The sequence below is a fragment of the Leucopleurus acutus genome (assembly GCF_964270905.1).
Source record: "Leucopleurus acutus genome assembly, chromosome: X".
NCBI lineage: Eukaryota > Metazoa > Chordata > Mammalia > Artiodactyla > Delphinidae > Leucopleurus > Leucopleurus acutus.
Window position 1 is genome coordinate 76967304 of NC_139148.1, and position 12546 is coordinate 76979849.

The 12546-nt window shown below is 35.8% G+C and overlaps 1 long non-coding RNA gene across 1 annotated transcript in view; it reads left to right on the forward strand.

The window, feature by feature from the left end:
* Positions 1-6017, forward strand: part of LOC309978779 — a 376201-nt gene extending 370184 nt beyond the window's left edge. Inside the window, exon 2 of the long non-coding RNA XR_014327143.1 lies at positions 5699-6017. This is a non-coding gene — a long non-coding RNA (uncharacterized lncRNA). The remainder of the gene's footprint in view (positions 1-5698) is intronic.
* Positions 6018-12546: the final 6529 nt, after the last annotated feature.

The following is a 12546-nucleotide window of genomic DNA, read 5'->3' on the forward strand; positions in this document are numbered from 1 at the left end:
TTTGAATTTTAATTTATTTTTAACAACTTTATTGGAGTATAATTGCTTTACAATGGTGTGTTAGTTTCTGCTTTATAACAAAGTGAATCAGTTATACATATACATATGTTCCCATATCTCTTCCATCTTGCATCTCACTCCCTCCTACCCTCCCTATCCCACACCTATAGGTGGTCACAAACCACCTAGTTGATCTCCCTGTGCTATGCGGCTGCTTCCCACTAGCAATCTACTTAACGTTTGGTAGTGTAGATATGTCCATGCCACTCTCTCACTTTGTCAAAGCTTATGCATCCCCCTCCCCGTATCCTCAAGTACATGCTCTAGTAGGTCTGTGTCTTTATTCCCGTCGTACCCCAAGGTACTTCATGACCTTTATTTATTTTCTTTTCTTAGGTTCCATATATATGTGTTAGTGTATGGTATTTGTTTTTCCCTTTCTGACTTACCTCACTCTGTATGACAGACTCTAGATCCATCCATCTCACTACAAAAAACTCAATTTTGTCTCTTTTTATGGCTGAGTAATATTCCATTGTATATATAAGCCACATCTTCTTTATCCATTCATCTGTTTTTGGACACTTAGGTTGCTTCCATGTCCTGGCTATTGTAAATAGAGCTGCAATGAACATTTTGGTACATGACTGTTTTTGAATTATGGTTTTCTCAGGGTATATGCCCAGTAGTGGGATTGCTGGGTCATATGGTAGTTCTATTTGTAGATTTTTAGGGAACCTCCATACTGTTCTCCATAGTGGCTCTATCGATTTACATTCCTACCAACAGTTCAGGAGGGTTCCCTTTTCTCCAAGCCCTTTGAGCATTTATTTTTTCTAGATTTTTTTGATGATGACCATTCTGACAAGTGTGAGGTGATATCTCATCGTGGTTTTGATTTGCATTTCTCTAATGATTAGCGATGTTGAGCATTTTTTCATGTGTTTGTTTGCCAAGTGTATGTCTTCTTTTGAGAAATGTCTATTTAGGTCATCTGCCCATTTTTGGATTGGGTTGTTTGTTTTTATGTTATTGAGCTGCATGAGCTGCTTGTAAATTTGGGAGATTAATCCTTTGTCAGTTGCTTCATTTGCAAATATTTTCTCCCATTCTGAGGGTTGTACTCTGGTCTTGTTTATGGTTTCCTTTGCAGTGCAAAAGCTTTGAAGTTTCATTAGGTCCCATTTGTTTATTTTTGTTTTTATTTCCATTTCTCTAGGGGGTGGGTCAAAAGGATCTTGCTGTGATTTACGTCATAGAGTGTTCTGACTATGGTTTCCTCTAAGAGTTAGATAGTGTCTGGCCTTACATTTAGGTCTTTAATCCATTTTGAGTTTATTTTTGTATATGGTGTTAGGGAGTGTTCTCATTTCATACTTTTACATGTACCTGTTCAGTTTTCCCAGCACCACTTATTGAAGGGGCTGTATTTTCTCCACTGTATATTTTTGTCTCCTTTATCAAAAATAAGGTGACCATATGTTCATGGGTTTATACCTGGGCTTTCTAACCTGTTCCATTACACTTTATTTCTGTTTCTGTGTCAGTACCATACTGTTTTGATTACTGTAGCTTTGTAGTATAATCTGAAGTCAGGAAGCCTGATTCCTCCAGCTCCATTTATCGTTCTCAACATTGCTTTGGCATTTTAGGGTCTTTGGTGTTTCCACACAAATTGTTAAATTTTTTGTTCTAATTCGGTGAAAAATGCCAGTGGTAGTTTGGTAGGGATTGCATTGAATCTGTAGATTGCTTGGGTAGTACAGTCATTTGCACAATGTTGATTCTTCCAGTACAAGAACATGGTATATCTCTCCATCTATTTGTATCATTTTAATTCCTTGCATCAGTGTCTTATAATTTTCTTTATACAAGTCTTTTGTCTCCTTAGGTAGGTTTATTCCTAGATATTTTATTCTTTTTGTTGCAATGGTAAATGGGAGTGTTTCCTTAACTTCACTTTCAGATTTTTCATCTTTAGTGTATAGGAATGTCAGAGATTTCTGTGCATTAATCTTGTATCATGCTACTTTACCAAATTCATTGATTAGCTCTAGTAGTTTTCTGGTAGCATCTTTAGGATTCTCTATGTATAGTATCATGACATCTGCAAACAGTGACAGCTTTACTTCTTCTTTTCAATTTGGATTCCTTTACTTCCCTGATTGCTGTGGCTAAAACTTCCAAAACTATGTTGAATAAGAGTGGTGAGAGTGGGCAACTGTGTCTTGTTCCTGATCTTAGTGGAAATGGTTTCAGTTTTTCACCATTGAGGACAATGTTGGCTGTGGCTTTGTCATATATGACCTTTATTAAGTTGAGGAAAGTTCCCTCTATACCTACTTTCTGCAGGGTTTTTATCATAAATGGGTGCTGAATTTTGTTGAAAGGTTTCTTTGCATCTCTTGAGATGATCATATGGTTTTTGATCCTCAATTTGTTAATATGGTGTATCACACTGATTGATTTGCGTATATTGAAGAATCCTTGCATTCCTGGAATAAACCCTGCTTGATCATGGTGTATGATCCTTTTAATATGCTGTTGGATTCTGTTTCCTAGCGTTTTGTTGAGGATTTTTGCATTTATATTCATCAGTGATATTGGCCTGCAGTTTTCTTTCTTTGTGAAATCTTTGTCTGGTTTTGGTATCAGGGTGATGGTGGCTTCATAGAAGGAGTTTGGGAGTTTTCTTACCTCTGCTATATTTTGAGTCTGAGAAGGATAGGTGTTAGGTCGTCTCTAAATGTTTGATAGTATTCGTCAGTGAAGCCATCTGGTCCTGGGCTTTTGTTTGTTGGAAGATTTTTAATCGCAGTTTCAATTTCAGTGCTTGTGATTGGTCTGTTCATATTTTCTATTTCTTCCTGGTTCAGACTCGGCAGGTTGTGCATTTCTAAGAATTTGTCCATTTCTTCCAGGTTGTCCATTTTATTGGTATAGTGTTGCTTGAAGTAATCTCTCATGTTCCTTTGTCTTTCTGCAGTGTCAGTTGCTATGTCTCCTTTTTCATTTCTAATTCTATTGCTTTGAGTCTTCTCCCTTTTTCTCTGATGAGTCTGGCTAATGGTTTATCCCTTTTGTTTATCTTTTCAAAGAACCAGCTTTTAGTTTTATTGATCTTTGCTATCGTTGCCTTCATTTCTTTTTCATTTATTTCTGATCTGCTCTTTATGGTTTCTTTCCTTCTGCTAACTTTTGGGGTGTATTTTTGTTCCTCTTTCTCTAATTGCTTTAGGTGCAATGTTAGGTTGTTTATTTGAGATGTTTCCTGTTTCTTAAGGTACGAATATATTGCCATAAACTTCCCTCTTAGAACTGCTTTTGCTGCATCCCATAGGTTTTGGGTCATTTTGTCTCCATTGTCACTTGTTTCTGGGTATGTTTTTTAATTTCCTCTTTGATTTCTTCAGTGATCATTTCGTTATTAAGTAGTGTATTGTTTAGCCTCCATGTGTTTGTATTATTTACAGATCTTTTCCTGTACTTCATATCTAGTCTCATAGCATTGTGGTCAGAAAAGATACTTGATACGATTTCAATTTTCTTAAATTTACCAAGGCTTGATTTGTGACCCAAGATATGATCTATCCTGGAGAATGCTCCATGAGCACTTGAGAAACATGTGTATTCTGTTATTTTTGGATATCCTATAAATATCAATTAAATCCATCATGTTTAATGTATCAATTAAATCCATCATGTTTAATGTATCATTTAAGGCTCATGTTTCCTTATTTATTTTCATTTTGGATGATCTGTCCTTTGGTGAAAATGGGGTGTTAAAGTTCCCTAAAATTACTATGTGACTGTTGATTTCCCCTTTTATGGCTGTTAGTATTTGCCTTATGTATTGAGGTGCTCCTATGTTGGGTGCATAAATATTGACAATTGTTATATCTTCTTCTTGGATCAATCCCTTGATCATTATGTAGTGTCCTTCTTTGTCTCTTCTAATAGTCTTTATTTTAAGTCTATTTTGTGTGATATGAGAATGCTACTCCATTTTTCTTTTGATTTCCATTTACATGGAATAACTTTTTCCATCCCCTTACTTTCAGTCTGCACGTGTCCCTAGGTCTGAAGTGGGACTCTTGTAGACTGCATATAAGTGGGTCTTGCTTTTGTATCCATACAGCCAGTCTGTGTCTTTTGGTGGGAGGCTTTAATCCATTTACATTTAACGTAATTATCAATATGTATGTTCCTATTCCCATTTTCTTAATAGTTTTGGGTTTGTTATTATAGGTCTTTTCCTTTTCTCGTGTTTCTTGCCTAGAGAAGTTCCTTTAGCATTTGTTGTAAAGCTGGTTTTGTGGTGCTGAGGTCTCTCAGCTTTTGTTTTTCTGTAAAGCTTTTATTTTCTCCATCAAATGTGAATGAGATCCTTGCTGGTTAGAGTAATCTTGGTTGTAGGTTTTTCTCCTTCATCACTTTAAATATGTACTGCCACTCCCTTCTGGCTTGCAGAGTTTCTGCTGAGAGATCAGCTGTTAACCTTATGTGGATTCCCTTGTGTGTTATTTGTTTTTTTTTCCCTTGCTGCATTTAATATGTTTCCTTTGTATTTAATTTTTGATAGTTTGATTAATATGTGTCCTTGCGTGTTTCTCCTTGCATTTATCCTATATGGGAATCTCTGTGTTTCCTGGACTTGATTAACTATTTCCTTTCCCATATAAGAAAATTTTCAACTATAATTTCTTCAAATATTTTCTCAGTCCCTTTCTTTTTCTCTTCTTCTTCTGGGACCCCCATGATTCGAATGTTGGTGCATTCCATGTTGTCCTAGAGGTCTCTTAGACTGTCCTCAGATATTTTCATTCTTTTTTCTTTATTCTGCTCTGCAGTAGTTATTTCCACTATTTTTTCTTCCACGTCACTTATCCGTTCTTCTGCCTCAGTTATTCTGCTATTGATCCCTTCTAGAATATTTTAATTTCATTCATTGTATTGTTCATTGTTGCGTGTTTCCTCTTTAGTTCTTCTAGGTCCTTGTTAAATGTTTCTTGCATTTTCTCTATTCTATTTCCAGGATTTTGGATCATCTTTCCTATCATTCTTCTGAATTCTTTTTCAGGTAGACTGTGTACTTCCTCTTCATTTTTTAGGTCTGATGTGTTTTTACCTAGCTCCTTCATCTGCTGTGTGTTCTTCTGTCTTCTCATTTTGCTTTTCTTACTGTGTTTGGGGTCCCCATTTTTCAGGCTGCAAGTTCATAGTTCCTGTTGTTTTTCTGTCCCCAGTGGCTAAAGTTGGTTCACTGGGTTGTGTAGGCTTCCTGGTGGAGGGGACTTGTACCTGTGTTTTGGTGGATGAGGCTGATTCTTGTCTTTCTCATGGGCAAGTCAGTATCTGGTGGTGTGTTTTGGGATGTCTGTGGCCTTATTATGATTTTAGGCAGACTCTCTGCTAATAGGTGGTTTTGTGTTTCTGTCTTGCTTGTTATTTGGCATAGGGTGCCCAGCATTGTAGTTTGTGGGTCGTTTAGTGAAGCTGTGTGTTGGTGTTGAGATGGACATCTCTGGGAGATTTTTGCCATTTGATATTACATGGAGCTGGGAAGTTTATTGTGGACCAGTGTCCTGAAGTTGGCTCTCCCACCTCAGAGGCACAGCAATGACTCCTGGCTGGAGCACCAAGAGCCTTTCATCCACACGGCTCTGAATAAAATGGAGAAAATGTAGAAAGAAAAAAGAAAGAAAGAAAGAAAGAAAGAAAGAAAGAAAGAAAGAAAGAAAGAAAGAAAGAAAGAAAGAAAGAAAGGAAGAAAGAAAGAAAGAAAGAAAGAAAGAAAGAAGATAAAATAAAATAAAGTAAGATATAAAATAAACTTATTAGACTAAAAAAATTTTAAAAAATTATTAAGAAAAAAAATTTTTTTCAAGTAAAGAAAGAAAAAAATATGGACGGACAGAATCCTAGGACAAATAGTGAAAGCAAAGCTTTACAGACAAAATCTCACACAGAATCATATACATACACACTCACAAAAAGAGGCAAATGGGAAAAAATAATATATCTTGCTCTCAAAGTCCACCTCCTCAATTTGGAATGATTCATTGTCTATTAAAGTATTCCACAGATGCAGTGTACATCAAGTTGATTGTGGAGATTTAATCCGCTGCTCCTGAGGCTGCTGGGATAGATTTTCCTTTCTCTTCTTTGTTCGCACAGCTCCCGGGGTTCCGCTTTGGATTTGGACCTGCGTCTGTGTGTAGGTCGCCTGACGGCATCTGTTCTACACTCAGACAGGACGGGGTTAAAGGAGCAGCTGATTCGGGGGCTTTGGCTCACTGAGGCCAGGGGGAGGGAGGGGTATGGATGCAGGGCGAGCCTGCCACGGCATTGGCTGGCGTGACATTGCACCAGCCTGAGGAGTGCCGTGCATTCTCCTGGGGAAATTGTCCCTGGATCATCGGACCTTGGCAGTGGCAGGCTGCACAGGCGCCCAGGAGAGGAGGTGTGGATAGTGACCTGTGCTTGCACACAGTTTTTCTGGTGGCGGCAGCAGCAGCCTTATTGTCTCATGCCTGTCTCTGGGGTCCGCACTGTTAGCCGCGGCTTGCGCCCATCTCTGGAGCTCCTTTAAACAGCGCTCTTAATCCCCTCTCCTTGTACACCAGGAAACGAAGAGGGAGGAAAAAGTCTCTTCCCTCTTCTGCAGCTCCAGACTTTTCCCAGACTCCCTCCTGGCTAGCTGTGGTACGCTAGCCCCTCCAGGCTCTCTTCATGCCACACACCCCAGTCCTCTCCCTGGGATCTAAGCTCCGAAGCCCGAGCCTCAGCTCTCAGCCCCTGCCCACCCTGGCAGGTGAGCAGACAACCCTCTCGGCCTGGTGAGTGCTGGTTTGTACTGATCCCCTGTGTGGGAGTCTCTCCGCTTTGCCCTCCACACCCCTGTTGCTGTGCTCTCCTCCATGGCTCCGAAGTTTCCCCTCTCTGCCATCCACAGTCTCCGCCGCGAAGGGGCTTCCTAGTTTGTGAAAACCTTTTCTCTTTCACAGCTCCCTCTCACTGGTGCAGGTTATGTCCCTATTCGTTTGTCTCTGTTATTTCTTTTTTCTTTTGCCCTACCCAGGTATGTGGGGAGTTTCTTGCCTTTTGGGAGATCTGAGGTCTTCTGCCAGCATTCAGTTAGTGTTTTATAGGAGCAGTTCCACGTGTAGATGTATTTCTGATGTATCTGTGGGGAGGAAGGTGATCTCCACATCTTACTCTTCCACTGTCTTCCTCAACTCCTCCTATCGTATCAATTTTAACCTTTCCATACAGCTGATAGTCATATTAAAATCTATTAAAGCTATCTATCTATATTAATCATCTATCAATTCTTAATATTAAAGCAGAAAGAGATTACACACACCACAAACAACAGAAATAATAATAATTCACCCACATGATATTGATGCTAGCCTTAGGCAAAATGTTTGAAAGTCCAGAAAAGAGATAGGTACAAGGAATATGATATAAGGGTATGGCAGGGCATGAAGGTTAAGACAATCATACTTCTATTATCTAATTAATTTTCATGCACTTTTTTTGAGAGCAGCATTATTATTCAATGTAAATTTCACTCTTCCTCCCTTCTTTGAATGATTTAACCACTTCTAAACATAGAAATGAGTATCAATAGTGTGAAATCCAGCCAATAAATTCTTTAAATGATTCTTTAAAGATAAACTTTAAAAAAATATTCAAATAATATTTGAACAGATACTTTAACTTGGCTTTAGGTTATATATTAAAGAAAAGTTTGTTCTATTTAAAATTTTGACAGATTTTCTCCTTGAGCAAACTCTAGTCAGGCTCCTTTGAACTATCTTCTCATCTAGGCCTTGATTTTTGGGTTTCTGTACTTGTACCTTCATTGTTCAATTTTAGCAACAATTCTGCTAAATCAGTTAAGTCAGAATTCCCCACTCTCAATATCTGATCATCCTCAATATCTGACTGGGTTCCTCATCTTACACTATTCTTCAGGTGATTTCTGACCACCCTAGCCTACCTTAAGCAAGAATATTGTCAGGTCAGTTTAGCCATAACCCTCCCTCTCCCCCTGATTTTCCCTCTTAATAACTTTCCATCCACTTACACTCCCACCCTCCTCCTTGACAGTAAAATTCCTACTTTTCCTTGTTTAATTCAGAGTTGAGCCCACTCTTTCTCCTCTGTTGCAAAACTCCATTATAGCATCACAGTAGTCTCCCTGAATAAATTCTGTTTTATCATTCTTTAGCAAGTGTTATTAATAACATTTTCTTTAACAATATTTTTAAACACATAAAGGAAAAAAAGTACAATAATTTAACAAACTTGCAAAATTAAACAATGTAATTAAGGAAAAATAGTAACAACATGGGGAGGTGGTTTTGCAAATCCAAATCTGAAGGAACAATTAAGTTTAATCTTTAGAACCCCAACCATGAGCCTGACATCTTTATATAGTATAGGCTTCCTGGTAAAAATATATATATATATAAAAACTCACAGAGTCCCACCAGAGTCGTGACTAAGAATAAGGTCTTGCATTGCAGTTAGACCCCTCTAATCAATATGCTACCTCAGTGAAATGGAATGAGAACCCCAAACCTCATGGAACGATAAAATTGCTTTTCTGTTTGTTTCCAAGTTTCTAACCCTGGGGTAAATTTCAAATAAAAAAATATGTATATAGAATTAATATTTACATCTTTATTTTGGTCTTAAGTTTAGAAATAGTGTACACTTAGTCTCTTTGCTAAATAAATGCAAATTAAAGCTGTGAAATTACTCTAGATTTGTTTTTTTGAGTTCAAAGATATGAGAATATTATTAAACTTGCATACAAGAATATTTGAGAGAACTTTGTATTCACCAAATATATAAGTTTATTGCATTTATTTAGTTTAATTAAATAGCTAAGAGTGTTTTTGTATTAGACAGTTGAAGCACTTAAAGACAAGTTATCTTCATGAGGGTAATTATTTCTTTTTTTTCGTTCTTTGTTTTTTTTTTTTTTACATCTTTATTGGAGTATAATTGCTTTACAATGGTGTGCTAGTTTCTGCTTTATAACAAAGTGAATCAGTTATACATATACATATGTTCCCATCTCTCTTCTCTCTTGTGTCTCCCTCCCTCCCACCCTCCCTACCCCACCCCTCTAGGTGGTCACAAAGCACTGAGTTGACTTTCCTGTGCAATGCAGCTGCTTCACACAAGCTATCTACTTTACATTTGGTAGTGTATATATATCAGTGCTACTCTCTCACATCGTCTATTCCTGAGAGATGGGTCTGTTTTTGTTGTTCTGACAGAATTATCATTCTATTCTCCAAGACTGAGAGTCATTTAATGGGCCATGGAAATGTCATTGAGAAAGCACTGCCTCTTGACGTTTCTTGAGCTGTATCTTGTGTATTCTAAGCACACAGGATGCTTTCTCTTGTTTTTCTTAGCAATCATCATAACCCCTTGTAACAATATATTGAATGATTTTAAAACATGAAGAGAATCAAGTTCTATCACTAACCAGTTGAGTGATATTGACCAAGTTATACAACTTCTCTGTACCTCATATTTTCATATGTATAAATGAAGGGACTAAAGTTAATGATTTTTGTGGTACCTTCCAAGTTATCATTTTATGTTCTATGCAATATAGATATACATATATAAATATCCTGCAAGGCTGCTTATGTAACAGCTCTCTGGTCCTCTCTAGCAACAGACCACTAACACTACTAGTTAAGCATCCTTCTCTGCAGTTCTAAATTCCTCTCCATTGATTTTCTTTCTCACCTTTTTTAATTCTCCCATGCCCCTTTCTCCTTCTGCATTTATTTTCCTCCTGCACCACTTTCTTTTTTTCAGTCTTAATAAATTCATTTATTATAATATTTTCTACATTTAAAAATAGATCATTTATCAGTAAATTATTCTAACTCACTTGGAATTAGGATACTTTTTATCCTGAGTCAGAAACCTCAAGTGTTTAGCAGACATAAAACATTTAATTTCAAATTTTCTTGAAGGATTTGATTTGATTCCTATAAATTTTTTAAATAAAATATGATAGTTGTATAATGACTAAGCCTTCAGAAATATTCCTACTGGCAATTCTACTATCTAGGAGAATTGATTTTAATTAACTTGACATATCTATTACTTGACTGTTTTTCACCATATAACCACAAAAGTACCAATTATATAAATGCTACTTGAACAATTAGATAATATTTCTGTACTGGGCCTTATACTCAGTACTATGGAATAATTAAAAACAAAGCAGACAAAGCAAACCAAAACAAAAAATATGCTCCTGGTTTTATTCTGCATACAATTTTTTTAAAAATCTAGAATATGTAAGTTTGGAGGACTTTAGAAATTCAGAGAATTTATTATTGTATACCAATATAATTGAAAAAAATTTTCCTGGAATTTGTGGGAAATGGCTTCCACTTCATTTATATCTGTTTTTTTCATCTGCTACTGCCATCAGGAATTGCTGAAAATGTTTATCCTCTAAAGGTCCTTTCAATTCTTCCTTTACCATAAAATTGGTTCTGATTACTCAGTGTTTGAACTGTTTTGTCACTAGCCTCAAAAACAAGACTTTTGAAACTACTTTGAAAACTGAAAAGTTGTATAAAGATATAAGTTGTAAATTATATGATCTCTCCAAAGATGTTAGTCAGTTCATTTATTCACTTAACAGATATTTTATTAGTGTCTACTATAAGCAAGGCACTTTGGAAGACAAAGAAGATATAGAATTTAGAGTTCACATTCTGTTCTGCTGGTTGACAGAGTACTGAAAACCTGTACTCTGAATGTATTTTATTTCTCACTGGGAGAACATTCAGCTATTAACACTGAAAATAGTTTAACAGAATACATGTTTTTTCTTGATCAGGGCCTGAGGCAATATGTGCTCTTAGACAACAAAAAGACAAGGATATGTCTTAAACTATCTATGTAAGATAGCTATGTAAGATAACTATCTATGAAAGATAGCTCTCTTTCAGCCACTAAGTATATGAGAAATTTCCTGTGAAAACACTAAGGATCTCTACCCTCTATTCAAATCTAGAATGATTCTAGAGAGATGACTCATATAGGCATTTGGAAAGTATAGTATTAGGGAGTAAGGAAGAGATACAAAGGGAAGTCATGGAAATTGTATGTAAACATTTTAAAAGATGTTACATAGTAAAGGAACAACAGAAACAGTTACCATTTAATTTTATTTACTAAGTACTAGGTGCTTTTCTCTGTTTGTAATGCACATTATATCATTAATTTTTCACAAGAACACTGTGAGGTAGATAACTTTATACCTATTTTGTATATAAAGAATCAGGGCCTCAAAGGGGTCAGGTAATTTTTCCAAGGTCATAATATTAAAAAAGACAGACTATAAATGCAAGTTTGTCTGACTCTAAAGCATATATCCTTAATCACTAAACTACTTGACTTCTTGATTGAGAAACATGTATCTGTTAAACTATTTTCAGTGTTTATAGCTGAATGTTTTCCCAATGGAAATAAAATATATTTTTAGAGTACTAGTTTTTAGTACTCTTTCAACTAACAGAACAGAGTGCAAGCTCTAAGTTCCATGTCCTCTGTGCCTTCCAAAGTGCTTTGCTTATAGTAGACACTAGCAAATATCTGTTGAATGCATTGCTCCAAAAGCTACACAAAGATCATTGGGAAAACTGTGCCTAATATAAGAAATAGAATTTTCTTAAAATATTCTCTCCATGAAGGCAAGCAGTGTGTTTATCTTTTTCACTGCAATATCTCCAATACAAACTACCAAGATCAAAATACACACTTACATATTTGTTAACTCAATATGAGAGAAATAGAAATGTCATTCTTACTTTTGTGAGAAAGAAGAAGCCATCAGAAGAGCACTTCCAGTGTGTACAGTATGCTGCTATTTTCCGAAGACGGAGAAAAAAACAAACATATATGTGTATACATACGTGTGTATATAAGGTACACATATCCTGTGTATATATGCATATATATGTGGGTATATACATATATATATATGTATATATATATATATACTTAAAAAAATGAAAGGTTGAACTAAAGATAAATTTTAAAAAATGAAAATATAACTATCAGAAAAAGAAAAAACATAACAAAAGAAACAGTGATCGAATCAATAATATTTATTTGAATATACCATGTTTTATAGAGCTGCTTTGGAATCCATGTAAATATATAGACTTTTTTTAAATAAAATTGAATTGTAAAAGGTTATTCCTAAAAAAATCAAACGCAAAATTGATCTAATGAGCCTAATTTTGTATTAAGTTTAAGACATAACCATACAGATAAAAATGTTTTAATTAACTTTAAGACACAGTAGTTGAACAATACATCACTAATAAAATGCATTCTAAGGATAAAACATATTGCTAAAAATATGAACTTTTCCCTTTCATCATATTATTGGTGAGAGTGTTGGTATTGTTATTCTGAAAAGTGTAAGTGTGTTCTGGGATAAAGCAAAGGGAGGGTTTGTCAAACAAATTGTAAGCAAAA